Raw genomic sequence first — 16,160 nt, 5'->3', positions numbered from 1 at the left:
CAGTGAAATTCCACCCACTGAACCACGTTCTCAGTCATCAGCACACTCTCAGGTCACTCACCAGCAATCAGTAGCACAGGCATGGGAGAAAAAGCGGCCATACTCGGCAAACCATCCCCGAGCACTGGCTCTGAATGCCGGCATTGCCAAACTACTGGCCCTTGAGATGCTGTCATTCAGGCTGGTGGAGACTGACACCTTCCGGAACTTTATGTCATTGGCAGTTCCACAATACAATGTACGCAGCCGCTTTTATTTCAGCAGGCAAGCCGTCCCTGCCCTGCAAAAGCATGTGGAGGGAAAAATTAAAAATGCGCTACTAAACGCCGTCAGTAGCAAGGTCCACCTGACCACCGATGCGTGGACCAGTAGCCATGGACAGGGACGATACCTTTCCCTCACTGCCCATTGGGTGAATGTTGTGGAGCCGGGTACAGATCTGGAGAGTGGCTCTGTACGTATTCTGCCAACTCCAAGGATTGCAGGAATGCAGTCTGTACATATTGAGTCCTCCTCCTACTCTAGTTCCTCGGAATCAGCACTGCATGAGCCTGTTAGGCCAGATATGAGCACAAGTGTGGCCAAACGTCAACAGGCCGTCCTTAAATTAATTTCTTTGGGGAATCGGAGCCACACAGCACAGGAGCTCTGGAATGCCATCAAGCAGGAGAGCGATGTGTGGTTTGTGCCAGCGAATCTCCAGCCAGGTTTGGTAGTGAGTGACAATGGCCGAAATCTAGTGGCAGCTCTGGGCCTAGGCAACCTCACTCACATACCATGTCTGGCACACGTGTTCAATTTGGTCGTGCAGAGCTTTCTGAGGGACTATCCGGATCTTGATGCACTGCTGCACAAGGTTCACCTAGAGTGTGCTGACTTGCGGCGTTCCAGCATGGCAAGATTGCGCATTGCATCTCTGCAACACCGATTCCGCCTGCCAGAACATTGCATCATATGTGACCTCCCCACCAGGTGGAATTCAACGTTACATATGTTGGAGCGGTTGTGTGAGCAGCAGGCAGCAGTAATGGAGTACCAGCTGCATCAGGCGCAAACAAGTCGCACTGTGCGCTGGACACACTTCACCACCACTGAGTGGGCCACTATGAGGGACATCTGCCAAGTTTTGCGTGCCTTCGATGACTCCACGCGGCTGGCCAGTGCAGATGATGCACTAGTCAGCATGACTGTCCCCCTTATCTGTCTGCTTCAAAAAACCTTACAAGCACTAAGTGAGGAGGTTTTTGAAGAGGTCGAGGATGAGGAGTCAGAAATGCCATCTGCTTCTGGCTAGTCTGCGCAACGTGCTTCCACACAAAGGCCCAGGCAGGGGACACTTAGTGAGGAGGATGACAAGGAGTCAATGGAGGAGGAGGTACACATCTCTCCAGAGGAGGGAGGTACACAAGGCTCTAGTAGTCAGTGTGTACAGTGAGGGTGGGGTGATGCTGAGCAGGCTGAGATGCTGCCTCAAGCTAGGGACAGCGTTTCCGGTCCAGTTGGCAGTCTGCAGCACATGGTTGATTTCATGCTGCAGTGCTTGTTAAATGACCGCCGCATCGCCAACATTCTCCACACGGCTGATTATCGGGTGTACACCCTCCTAGATCCTCGCTACCGGGACAACTTACAAAGCCTCATACCACAGTTGAACAGGGAGCGTAAAATGCGGGAGTACCAAGAAACACTTGTGCAGGCCATCATGTTCTCTATTCCCCCCGCAAGTGTTGCTGGTAGTGCTTTTCAAAGCAGCCATGTGGGTAGAGGCAATGGAGGAAGCTCTGCACAAAGAGGTAGCAGAGGCAGCGCCGCAGGACAAGGCAAGGCCAGTATGGCCCAAATGTGGAAAAGTTTTGTGGGACCGCCACAAACGGCTACACCATCACAGACGGCTCCAGTCAGCAGGAGGCAACGTTTCCGTCAGATGGTGACAGACTACTTGTCTTGCCCTGTTAGTGTACTCCCAGACGGCTCTTCCCCGTTCAAGTATTGGGTCTCTAAGCTGGATACATGGCCGGAGCTTAGCCAGTATGCATTGGAGGTGCTGGCTTGCCCTGCTGCCAGTGTATTATCGGAACGTGTCTTTAGTGCTGCAGGTGGTGTGGTAACAGACCGTCGCACGCGACTATCCGCCGATAATGTTCACCGGCTTACTTTTCTGAAAATGAACAAGGCCTGGATATCACCTGAATTTGCCAGTCCTCTTCCAGAATAAATAATTGGCTGGCAACAGGATCCAGGTCTCCTGTTGTGTTCATGTTTCTATGACCTGAACTTTATTTCTTGGACTACAGCAACGCCCGTTGTTGCTCAGAAGTGCTGTCCACACAGACAAAACACTCGCTCATGTGTAAGTGGGGTTCGGTAACGTCAGCTGATCCCCTGCTGTGTGTACGGCAAACTCTCCTGCTGCCTACATCTTCTGACTACCTCTGATTTAATATGTTCTCTGATTTGCCCTCTGTCTCCACTCTGTTTTGAGTATTTCCTCCGGCCTACAACACCGCCTGTTTCTGCTCTCAAGTGCCGTCTGCACAATCAACACTTGTTCCTGTGTTACCTGGGTCCTGTAACATCTGCTCATCTCCAGAGGTGAGTCCGGCAATGTCTCCTGCTTAGTCTACATTCCCACTACTTGTAGAAGAAAAGTGGACAGTGCAGGAGACATTGCCTGACTCACCTCTAGGGAGAAGCTGCTGTTACAGAACCCCAGTAACACAGGAACAAGTGTGGGTTGTGCAGACGGCATTTCAGAGCAGCAACTGGCGTGGTTGGAAGCCAGGGGAAATACTCGAAACAGATTGAAGACAGAGGCCTAATTGGAGTACGTTGACAGTTAGTAGTAGTCTAGAAACAATCTAAAACTGCCACCAAGTAGGCCTCAGCCTACTACCTGATTTCCCTGGGCTCCGACAACGCCAGTTAGTGCTCAGAAGTGCTGTCCGCACAGACAAAACACTTACTCATGTGTAAGTGGGGTTTGGTAACGTCAGCTGATCCCCTGCTGTGTGTATGGCAAAGTGTCCTGCTCCCTCCACAGTCAAACAACCTCAGATTTACACCTGGCTCCAAGTAGGCCTCGGCCTACTACCTGATTTTCCCTGGGCTCCGACAACGCCAGTTGGTGCTCAGAAGTGCTGTACGCACAGACAAAACACTCGCTCATGTGTAAGTGGGGTTCGGTAACGTCAGCTGATCCCCTGCTGTGTGTATGGCAAAGTGACCTGCTCCCTCCAAAGTCAAAGTACCTCAGATTTACACCTGGCTCCAAGTAGGCCTCGGCCTACTACCTGATTTTCCCTGGGCTCCGACAACGCCAGTTGGTGCTCAGAAGTGCTGTCCGCACAGACAAAACACTCGCTCATGTGTAAGTGGGGTTTGGTAACGTCAGCTGATCCCCTGCTGTGTGTATGGCAAAGTGTCCTGCTCCCTCCACAGTCAAATAACCTCAGATTTACACCTGGCTCCAAGTAGGCCTCGGCCTACTACATGATTTTCCCTGGGCTCCGACAACGCCAGTTGGTGCTCAGAAGTGCTGTCCGCACAGACAAAGCATTCGCTCATGTGTAAGTGGGGTTCGGTAACGTCAGCTGATCCCCTGCTGTGTGTATGGCAAAGTGTCCTGCTCCCTCCAAAGTCAAAGTACCTCAGATTTACACCTGGCTCCAAGTAGGCCTCGGCCTACTACCTGATTTTCCCTGGGCTCCGACAACGCCAGTTGGTGCTCAGAAGTGCTGTACGCACAGACAAAACACTCGCTCATGTGTAAGTGAGGTTCGGTAACGTCAGCTGATCCCCTGCTGTGTGTACGGCAAACTCTCCTGTTGCCTACAACTTCTGACTACCTCTGATTTATTATGTTCTCTGATTTGCCCTCTGTCTCCACTCTGTTTTTAGCATTTCCTCCGCCCTACAACACCGCCTGTTTCTGCTTTCAAGTGCCGTCTGTACAATCAACACTTGTTCCTGTGTTACCTGGGTCCTGTAACATCTGCTCATCTCCAGAGGTGAGTCCGGCAATGTCTCCTGCTTTGTCTACATTCCCACTACTTGTAGTGGAAAAGTGGACAGAGCAGGAGACATTGCCTGACTCACCTCTAGGGAGAAGCTGCTGTTACAGAACCCCAGTAACACAGGAAAAAGTGTGGGTTGTGCAGACGGCATTTCAGAGCAGCAACTGGCGTGGTAGGAAGCCAGAGGAAATACTCGAAACAGAGTGAAGACAGAGGCCTAATTGGAGTACGTTGACAGTTAGTAGTAGTGTAGAAATAATCTAAAACTGCCACCAAGTAGGCCTCAGCCTACTACCTGATTTTCCCTGGGCTCCGACAATGCCAGTTGGTGCTCAGAAGTGCTGTCCACACAGACAAAACACTCGCTCATGTGTAAGTGGGGTTTGGTAACGTCAGCTGATCCCCTGCTGTGTGTATGGCAAAGTGTCCTGCTCCCTCCACAGTCAAACAACCTCAGATTTACACCTGGCTCCAAGTAGGCCTCGGCCTACTACCTGATTTTCCCTGGGCTCCGACAACGCCAGTTGGTGCTCAGAAGTGCTGTCCGCATAGACAAAACACTCGCTCATGTGTAAGTGGGGTTCGGTAACGTCAGCTGATCCCCTGCTGTGTGTACGGCAAACTCTCCTGCTGCCTCCAAATTCAAACAACGTCTTATCTTAAACTGCCTCCAAGTAGGCCTCAGCCTACAAAATGACTATCCCTGCGCTCCAACATCGTCAGTTGTTGCTCGGAAGTGCTGTCCACACAGAAACAAACACTCGTTCATGTGTAAGTGGGGTTCGGTAGCGTCAGCTGATCCCCAGCTGTGTGGAGGGCAAACTGCTGCTGCCTCCATATTGTAACTACTTCAGATTTAAACATTCTCTGATTTGGCCTCTGTCTCCACTCTGTCTCTAGTATTTCCCCTGACCTCCAACACCGCCAGTTCCTGCTCACAGTTGCCGTCCACGCATTCCACACTTGTTCCTGGTGTTCTGTTAAGTGAGCAGATCCCCCAATGTGTGTCCGGCACTGTCTCCTGCGCTGTCCACCTTCCCACTGCAAGTGGTGGGAACGTGGACAGAGCAGGAGACAGTGGCAGACACACATCAGGGGATCTGCTGACATTACAGAACCCCAGTAACACAGGAACACGTGAGGATTGGGCAGACGGCTGCTGTACGCATAAACTGGCGGTGTTGGTGGTCACATGAAATCCTGGAAACAGAGTGGAGACAGATGCCTAATTGGAGCACGTTGACAGTCTGTTGTAGCCTACAAACAATCTAAAACTGCCACCAAGTAGGCCTCGGCCTACAGCATGATTGTCCCTGGGTTCCAACAACGCCAGTTGGTGCTCGGAAGTGCTGTCCACACAGAAAAAAACACTTGTTCATGTGAAAGTGGGGTTTGGTAACATCAGCTGATCCCCTGCTGTGTGGTGGGCAAAGTGTCCTGCTCCCTCAAAAGTCAAAATACCTCCGATTTACACCTGGCTCCTAGTAGGCCTCAGCCTACACCATGATTGTTCCTGGGCTCCAACAACGCCAGTTGGTGCTCGGAAGTGCTGTCCACACAGAAAAAAACACTCGTTCATGTGAAAGTGGGGGTCAGTAACATCAGCTGATCCCCTGCTGTGTGGAGGGCAAACTGCTGCTGCCTCCAAATTGTAACTACTTCAGATTTAAACATTCTCTGATTTGGCCTCTGTCTCCACTCTGTCTCTAGTATTTCCCCTGACCTCCAACACCGCCAGTTCCTGCACACAGTTGCCGTCCACGCATTCCACACTTGTTCCTGTGTTCCTGGTGTTCTGTTACGTGAGCAGATCCCCCAATGTGTGTCCGGCACTGTCTCCTGCGCTGTCCACCTTCCCACTGCAAGTGGTGGGAATGTGGACAGAGCAGGAGACAGTGGCAGACACACATCAGGGGATCTGCTGACATTACAGAACCCCAGTAACACAGGAACACGTGTGGATTGGGCAGACGGCTGCTGTACGCATAAACTGGCGATGTTGGTGGTCACGTGAAATCCTGGAAACAGAGTGGAGACAGATGCCTAATTGGAGCACGTTGACAGTCTGTTGTAGCCTACAAACAATCTAAAACTGCCACCAAGTAGGCCTCGGCCTACAGCATGATTGTCCCTGGGTTCCAACAACGCCAGTTGGTGCTCGGAAGTGCTGTCCACACAGAAAAAAACACTTGTTCATGTGAAAGTGGGGTTCGGTAACGTCAGCTGATCCCCTGCTGTGTGGAGGGCAAAGTGTCCTGCTCCCTCCAAAGTCAAAATACCTCCGATTTACACCTGGCTCCTAGTAGGCCTCGGCCTACACCATGATTGTCCCTGGGCTCCAACAATGCCAGTTGGTGCTCGGAAGTGCTGTCTACACAGAAAAAAACACTCGTTCATGTGAAAGTGGGGGTCAGTAACGTCAGCTGATCCCCTGCTGTGTGGAGGGCAAACTGCTGCTGCCTCCAAATTGTAACTACTTCAGATTAAAACATTCTCTGATTTGGCCTCTGTCTCCACTCTGTCTCTAGTATTTCCCCTGACCTCCAACACCGCCAGTTCCTGCTCACAGTTGCCATCCACGCATTCCACACTTGTTCCTGTGTTCCTGGTGTTCTGTTACGTGAGCAGATCCCCCAATGTGTGTCTGGCACTGTCTCCTGCGCTGTCCACCTTCCCACTGCAAGTGGTGGGAATGTGGACAGAGCAGGAGACAGTGGCAGACACACATCAGGGGATCTGCTGACATCACGGAACCCCAGTAACACAGGAACACGTGTGGATTGGGCAGATGGCTACTGTACGCATAAACTGGCGGTGTTTGTGGTCACGTGAAATCCTGGAAACAGAGTGGAGACAGATGCCTAATTGGAGCACGTTGACAGTCTGTTGTAGCCTACAAACAATCTAAAACTACCACCAAGTAGGCCTCGGCCTTCACCATGATTGTCCCTGGGTTCCAACAACGCCAGTTGGTGCTCGGCAGTGTCTTTGGCATGGGTACTCCCCCTTGTCCAGCCTGGTTCCAGCACGCCAGCTGTTTCCGGGTAGTGTCAAGGTCACTATGCCAAAAATCCGTTGTCCTGTCGCCTTGCGGCCGGGTTAGCCGACTCTACGGTGTCTGAAGTTTAGGTGACTCCTATGTGGGCTGCGGGAACTGGCACTGAAGTTTGGATCCATAGTGCCAATGGGACATTGACCCCCTGTAGAACTGTGGGTTTCGGTAACTGCGGCCGGCTTGCGGCCTGGCTACTTTGCTTTGGATGGGTACCTTCTGCTACCCACCCGGGTTCCAGCACTGTCAGCTGGTTCTCGCCAGAGCCTTTGGCCTAGGTGCCTCCATCTCGGTATCCGAGGTCCAGCACCGTCAGCTGGTCCTTGGTAGTGCTTTTTAGCACATGTACCTTCTGCTTAGTAACCGTGGTCCAGCACCGTCAGTTGGTCCTCGGTAGTGCCATTGGCTCTTGTTCCTTCTGCTACCCATCCGGGTGCCAGCACTGTCAGCTGGTTCGCGCCAGAGCCTTTGGCCTAGGTGCCTCCATCTCGGTATCCGAAGTCCAGCACCGTCAGCTGGTCCTTGGTAGTGCTTTTTAGCACAGGTACCTCCTGCCTAGTAACGTGGTCCAGCACCGTCAGCTGTTCCTCGGTAGTGCCATTGGCTCTTGTAGCTTTTGCTACCCATCTGGGTTCCAGCACCGTCAGCTGGTTCTCGGCAGTGTCTTTGGCACGGGTACTCCCTGTTGCCCAGCCTGGTTCCAGCACGCCAGCTGTTTCCAGGTAGTGTCAAGGTCACTATACCAACAATCCATTTTCCTGTCGTCTTGCGGCCGGGTTAGCCGACTCTACGGTGCCTGCAGTTTAGGTGACTCCTATGTGGGCTGCGGGAACTGGCACTGAAGGCTGGATCCGTAGTGCCAATGGGACATGGACCCCCTGTAGGACTGTGGGTTTCGGTAACTGCGGCCGGCTTGCGGCCTGGCTACTTTGCTTTGGATGGGTACCTTCTGCTACCCACCCAGGTTCCAGCACTGTCAGCTAGTTCTCGCCAGAGCCTTTGGCCTAGGTGCCTCCATCTCGGTATCTGAGGTCCAGCACCGTCAGCTGGTCCTTGGTAGTGCTTTTTAGCACATGTACCTTCTGCTTAGTAACCGTGGTCCAGCACCATCAGTTGGTCCTCGGTAGTGCCATTGGCTCTTGTTCCTTCTGCTACCCATCCGGGTGCCAGCACTGTCAGCTGGTTCTCGCCAGAGCCTTTGGCCTAGGTGCCTCCATCTCGGTATCCGAGGTCCAGCAAGGTCAGCTGGTCCTTGGTAGTGGTTTCTAGCACATGTACCTCCTGCATAGTAACCAGGGTCCAGCACAGTCAGCTGTTCCTCAGTAGTGCCATTGGCTATTGTTCCTTCTGCTGCCAATAGGGGTTCCAGTACTGTCAGCTGGTTCTCGCCAGTTTCTCAGCCTTCTTGTACCTTCTGCTACATTTCCAAGATCAAGCTTTTTGAAATTGTCTTTGGTAATCCTTATTGATCTCCATGACGACGACCCTGATGACAACGACCCTGAAAACCACACCAAAGAAGACCAGAAATATGACCCTAAATAATATGACCAAGAGGACAAAGAACATGAAGACAACCACCAAGATACAGAGCAAAAGACAGAAGAACAAGAAGCAGAAGAAGCAAAAGCAGAAGAACAGAAAGCAGAAGAACATTAAGCATAAGACTAAAAATCATCATAGAAGAAATCAAAATTATAAGCAGAAGAAGACTAAGCAGTAAATGGGGGTGAGTCCGTTCCTCCTCGTGGTTCCCCATGGAAAATGCCTGCTGCTGCAGGCCAAAATGAACGCGGACAAATCCTGTTGTAAATCTTTAGTGACAGGCAGAACGTAAGGTGTAATCTTATAACTTTTATAGATAATTACTACAGGAATGCCTGTCACCATAAGAAAATGAAGAAAAAGAAGAATAGGAAGAAGATGAAGAAATAGCATATGAAAATTAATAATAGCTGAATAAGAAGAATATGAAGAATGGAAAAAAAAATTAATGGGAAGAAGATGAAGAAGAAGAAGATGAAAAAGGTGAAGAAAAAGTTGATGAAAAAAATGCTACTGCTGCGGATCATGAAGGAGAAAGTGTAGGAGAAGTACAAAAGAAGGTGAAGAGCATGGAAGTTGTGAAACACACATATCTGACAAAATATAAAAAAGGTTAACATAGTCAATATCTTTTTAACTCCTAACGTCTTGAAAAAAAAAATTGGAATTAATGCTATGCCATGTGATTTGAATAAACCACTATGCCTTTAATGTCTCCTCCACCTCCCACAATACATTCTACATGATTCTTATTTGTTTTCAATTATGTAGAATTAGCCAACAAGGAAATAAAGGCCTTTTTTAAATTCCGATACCGGACGTCCCATTGACTTGAATGGGACTTCCGGTATCGGAATCGGCGATACCCGATATTTTTTTCGTATCGGGCGATACCATCCAATACGATATTTTGGGGTATCGAACGGTATCGCTCAACACTAATCATCAACTGATCTTCATGGTGTAATTGAAGGAATAATAGAATCCACACTATCCATAATCAGAGAGATGGTGAGGGAACATATAGATAATTTACATAAATGTAAATCATCTGATCCAGATGAATTACATCCTAGGGTACTGAAAGAGATAGCAGAGGAAATTGCAGAACCACTAGCCAGAATCTGAAACTTTCTTGAGCACAGGAGAAGTCCCAGAAGATTGGAGAAGAGCAAATGTTGTCCCCATCTTCAAAAAAGGAAAGATGGAGCCAGGAAATTACAGGCCAGTGAGCCTTAATTCTATACCAGGAAAGATATTTGAACAAATTATTAAACAGCATGTATATAAGTACTTTGATAAGAATGCAGTAATTAACCAGAACCAGCATAGGTTTGTTGCAAACAAGTCATGCCAGACTAATCTAGTTTCCTTCTATGATGGAATCAATGACAGGGTGGTAATGTGGTAGATATAGTCTATCTTGACTTCAGCAAAGCATTTGATAAGGTATCTCATACAATCCTTATTTGAAACATGAGCAAGTATGAGATTGACACGTCTACGGTTAGGTAGATTCATAACTGGCTCAGTGATCAAGCTCAAAGAGTAGTAATAAATGGCTGCACATCCAATTGGAAGAGTGCTTCAAGTGGGGACTAAAAAGCTCTGTCCTGGCCCCAGTGTTGTTCAACATTTTTATAAATGATCTAGATAAGGGAAATGAACATAAACTGATCAGATTTGTAGACGATGCAAAGATCGGAGCGATAGAAAACACTAGAGAAGACAGGAGAATTCACAAGGATCTCTATAAGCTTGAACAATGGACGGCTGTGATGCGAGTCACTATAGTAAATATTAGACCCAGAAGTGGAGAAAAAGATTACAATAACAGATAGTAAAAAATGTATATTACTTACTGAATAAGTAAAGGGAAGTCAAACAATCCGAGGTCAGGTCCAAGAAATGGTGCAGTAGAACAAGAGGAAGTCAGAGACGAAATCCAACTCACGAGCTGAGGTCAGGAAGCCAGAGAGACAAGATAGTATACAGGGAGAAGGCACAAGAGAAGTCAGGTAAAAAGCAAAGAGTCAAGTCCGGGAAAAGAATCAAGCCAAGCTGGGTCAGGCACAGAGCACAGAGGGATCAGTCTTACACAGGCAGCAGCAAGTGTACAATTGACACTGAACGAAAGAACTAGCATGCTTAAATAGAAGACTAATCAAGGAAAGTGAACACAGATGATTGCAGCACAGACCCAGCACAACCAAAACAGACTGACAGCCCCTACACAAAGTAACAATTCAGACAGGAACAAGATTGTCGAGATCTTGACAACAGCAACTAAAAGAATGGTATTTAACAGGAAGAAATGCAGGATTCTCCATCTGGGCAAGAAAAACGAAAAGTTACATCTACAGAATGGGAGGAATAGAACTAAGCAACAACACGTGTGAAAAAGACTTTTGGTATACTAATAGATCACAGACTGCACGGGTCATCATTCAGTGTGACGCAGCAGCAAAAAAGGCAAACACAGCTCTAGGATGTATTAAGAGAAGCACAGAGTCTAGATAACGTGAAGGAATTATCCCCTACTACTCCTCCTTGGTCAGGCCTCATCTGGAATACTGTGTCCAGTTCTGGGCGCAACATTTTAAAAAAGACATCAACAAACTGGATCAAGCTCAGACAAGAGCTACCAGAATGGTGAGTGGACTGCAAAGTATGTCCTATGAGGAATGGTTAAAGGAGCTGGGAATGTTTAGCTTGCAAAAAAGAAGGCTAAGAGGAGACTTAATAGCTGTCTACAAATATCTGAAGGGTTGTCACAGTGTGGAGGGATCACCATTACTCTTGTGGAAACACACGAAGCAATGGAATGAAACTGAAAGGGAGAAGATACAGATTAGTTATTAGAAAAAACTTTTTGACAGTGAGCGTGATCAATGAGTAGAGCAGGCTGCTATGAGAGGTGGTGAGTTCTCCTTCAATGGAAGAGTTCAAACAGAGGCTGGACAGACATCTATCTGTCTGAGATGGTTTAGTGAATACTGCATTGAGCAGGGGGGTTGGACATGATGACCATTGCGGTCCCTTCAAACTCTAACATTCTATGATTAAAATAATTTCCCAGAACCATTTCACACATTATTGAAGAATCACAGAGTGGGCTTATAACTTCAGGTGCAACCATGCCTGCTTCCACAAAATGCTAGGCAGCTATCACATAACATGGGCTTGAGCAGTAAATCAGTGGAGACTATCACAGCCAGTATAAAATATAAGCTCCGGTCTATGGGCAGCATTTTAGGTTTTTACTGCCAACTTATAGAAGGTCAGAGCACACAGCTCTTTCCACATAGAGACAGAAAAAAGCCAAAGTTGGATTGTGTTGCATTACTGCAGTAGTGAAGTGCATTGGAAATTCTCATGGTTGCCAATCTGTGAATAATAAACCAAAGATTCAAGTGAAATAGGGAGGTGCTGTAGCTGCAGAGTCAGTGTAACTGTGAATTCATTGATCTGTGATGTACATGAATAACTGTAATTTAATAACAGCATTTTTATTTTAATCTTTATACTCTACACTTGCAAACCCGGAGGGTAGTTTAATACCCTTTTTGCTATTAAAGAAGAAACATAAAACCTAGGCTTGTGTGTTAGAAGTCATCATTTTATTTTATTTTTTTTAATACAAATCACAAATCTCCAGAATCTAGACATTTAAAATCACCTGTGTACCTCACAAAGTATGCATGTTGTTAAAAAAAATTAATAATTTTTTTTGCACACTCCTTTGTTGTAAGTAGTCCAATATTAGACTGGTACATATCACATGAATATAGCAGCCAATTGAAGGTACTTGTTTTTTTGGCATGAGAAACTAACAAGCTTTTTTTGTCCCGTTTGGGTTTTTTTGAAAAATGTTAAGGGTACAATTTTTAAAAATTATTTTTATAACGGAACCATTTACATTTTTTGAATCCTCTTTTTAATAGTCCAATTTATCAGTCGTACATCCCACGACTATACTGCAAGCCATTGTCTCATTTTTGATGACAGATGTGAAGACACGTGTTTCTACTTTGCAATGTTGAATTTTTAGTTATGTGGCATTTTTGTTTAATGGGGAAGGAATAAGTTAAAAAATAGTAATATATAAAATTGATTAAAAAAAAGAAACCAAAAACGGTTAAGGTTTTAGTTGGCTAATTTACCCACCGATCGTGCCAGAACAATACTGCTAGTTGTTGCCCTAAATTACTTTCTGTATGGGTTACATTTTTGGCCATGGGGAATAACTAAAAAAGAAGGAAACAACCAAAGCATCAGTTACCATCTGTTTTCATCTAGCTAGACAGGTTGCGGTCACATAGACAATTATAAGACTGTATTTGCACTAAAGAAACGGTGGCACTAGAGTTCTAGTTTTCTTCCTCTCTGAAGAAACAATTTGCATATTTAATTTCCCAGATGAGCATTGCAAGGCTTAAAAGTCTCCTCACCTTGACATGCCAGGCTTGGCATGTCAGTCTCCACAAGGAGAAACATTACCCCTTGGATCCCAGTCAGACACTTCTCACTCAACCAAACCAGATCTCACTCTTTGCACTGATGAGGGGCAGTACCCTGAAACACAATGTCTGTAAATAGAAATTTTGGTTTAACTTTAATCCTACGTCATGTGGCAAGTCTCGTTGACTTTTAGTATTGTTACTTCCAATTGGTGGCACTAGAGTTCTAGTCTTCTTCCCCTCTGAAGAGACAATTTGGACACTAAAGAGCTCAAAATAAGTTCAGTACTTTCCCAGGAGAGACCTTTGAATGTTTTACACCTATTTTCGGAGAAATTAGAGGCTTTGCAGTTTTGTGATTCATGGCAATTTCTAATTTCAAACAGTTTGATCATCAATATTCCTCTTGTAAACCTGCCTTCAAAAAAGCTTATTTTTCATGCTAAATGTGTAAGAGCTCATTTACAATTTATCTTTTTTATGTCTTTTTTTCAGTGCTTTAAAATGCACCAAAACTGTGTCCAAAAGTGCTTCAATTTATACTGCAGTTTTCTGACCATTGTTTGCATTTTTTATGGAGACAAAAACAAATCAAAAAGCTATGTGTTAACCTGCCTTTAGTCCAAGCTCTGACTTGTGAAAACGCTGCCTTTTTTCTTCTGTGTTGTATTATTCCTTTTGTTATTCCTCCTGGAAACTTGTGAGTACATTGACATCTAGCTGTTACCAGTTGGTGGTGTGTTTCTGCCACTGTAACATGTATTCCTAAATTTTGAGAAATAACACAACACATAGTTCCCAGATAAAAAGTTCTTCACACTTTTTATTTTTGGGGGAATACAAACTGATGTGTTTGGAGAACTGACAGATGCGGTTAACACCTATTGAGTTAAAACCAGAAGTTTCCATCCACAATGTATAATGACACATCTGCAGGTTTTTCTCAGAAATCAGAATGAACCTTTCCCGTTTTAGGTCAGTTAGGATTACCATAATTATTAATATTTGCCAAACGCCAGAATATTGAGAGAGAGAGAGAGAGAGAGAGAGAGAGAATGGTTTAAGGCATTTATGTTACTTACTGCAGTCAGAAGTTTCCATCCATTTCATTAGTATTTGGTACCATTACCCTTAAACTGAATGACTTGGGTCAAACGTTTGGGATCTCCTTCCACAAGCTTCTCACAAAAGTTGGTCGGAGTTTCAGACTATTAATCCTGACAAAATTCGAGTAACTGATCCAGGTTTGTAGGTCACCTTGCTCGCACCTGCCTTTTCTGTATCCATATAAATGGCCCACCCTATATTTTACCACAACATAGCAATAGATGGGATCAACCAGGGATGGGAAAGGCCTCCGCCCCAAGCATAAAAAAGCACTACTCCTTCTCTAAAACACCTTCTCTGGTGGACTTGGCACAACCATTTATTACATGATTGAGTATCACTTCATAATACATGTGTACAGTGGTGTAACTAGAGTCCGACAGGCCCAGATGCAAAATTTGAACCTGGGCCCCCACATGCATGTTAATCAGATGTATGGGCCCGTCTAGATCCTATAAAAACATGTGTTCTCCTCTATGTAATAATGTCCCCCATCCTGATGCCTTCCTGTTATAATGTTTCTCATCCTAGCACCTTCCTTTATTAATGATCCCCAATCCGTGTCTCTTCCTGGTATAATGTCCCTCATCCTGGCTCCTTTCTAAAATAATGTCCCCAATCCTGGGTCTCTACTTTGTATAATGTCCCCCACCCTGGCCCCTTCCTATAATAATGTCCTCCTTACTGGACACTGTTATGAACGAGTCACCATAGGAGGCAAAAACAGAAATGCTAGCTAAGTCCAGAAAACCAGAGAAGTTGGCAGCTATCGGATTGCAGACCCCTGAACCTATCAACAACAACTATCAGTAGCCGTGGGGGGTTCCTACGGTGCCCTAGACCCCTCGATCACAGCCGGAGAACTACATAGCCTAAAGACAGAAAGGGAAATCTAAACTGCCGCAGAGCAGACCCCAAAGCAATAGGCAGCCCCCAACATATAATGACGGTGAAGCAAGAAGAAAAAACACTAACACAGATAGAAAGATAGACTGAGCAAATGATGGGGCCCAAGCTAACTAGATAGGACAGGATAGAAAAGCTGCTGTCTGCAATCCGCCAAAAACCCTATCAAAACAAGAGCCAACAGACTGACAGGGAAAAAGGCCCTGAAGACGCTAGGCTTCAAAAAGACTATGTCAGTACTCAGGTATTTTCTGAAGACAGAGCAAAAAGACACAAAGGAATTCAGCTCACCCCAGCAGGGAATGGCAGAATCCAGAAAAGCAAGGCAAAATAAAACCAAAACACAAATGCAAAAAGCAAGGCAGAAAACTTAGCTTTTGAGGAGCAGGAATCAGACTGGTCTCCTAGAATCCCTCAGAGAAATCACCAGCGAGGCAGAAGGGCGTCGGCTACCTTATATCCAGTCAGCAATTCCCATCACCCAGTCATCCTCTACCAGCTCAGGTGTTTGGTAATCAGCCTCACTACCTTCCTTCACCAGAAGAGGGAGTTCATCAGACCTCAATGGTGAAGGGGAAAATAAACTTATAACAGGACACTTTCAGTAATAATGTTTTCCATCCTGAGTCCCTTCCTGGTTTAATGTCCCCCATCCTGAGCCCCTTCCTTGTATAATATCCCCCATCTTGGTCTTTTCCTATAAAAATGTCCCCCATCTTGGCCCTCCGCAACTACGATAGTTGCGCCCCTTTACTTGTATAGTTGATTGCCAAGAGTTGCGAAAGCCAGACCCGTGTCAATTAAACCTGTCCTATGATTATGTGTCCTATAAAATACAAGTATCTTTCGACATGTCATCAAGGCTTGTGGGAATGGACCTCTAAAAATAAAGTGCAGAAGCTTAGGAGGCCCTAATGATCCATTCAGAAGCATAGAGGACCCTTATGCCATCAATATATGTGTCATAAACAGATGACAAATGGATTAAATAGGGGGACTGTAGAAACTTTCAAGACAGTTAACTTTAGTTGGGTTCGAGCACTTCTAGAATTCAGTTTAACTGAAGATGCTTGGTGT

The sequence above is a fragment of the Dendrobates tinctorius genome, unplaced genomic scaffold, assembly GCF_039654945.1.
Source record: "Dendrobates tinctorius isolate UK_male_01 unplaced genomic scaffold, ASM3965494v1 ptg000157l, whole genome shotgun sequence".
In the NCBI taxonomy this organism is placed as follows: Eukaryota; Metazoa; Chordata; class Amphibia; order Anura; family Dendrobatidae; genus Dendrobates; species Dendrobates tinctorius.
The sequence above is the reverse complement of the archived record's forward strand: the minus strand, read 5'-3'. Positions refer to the sequence as shown.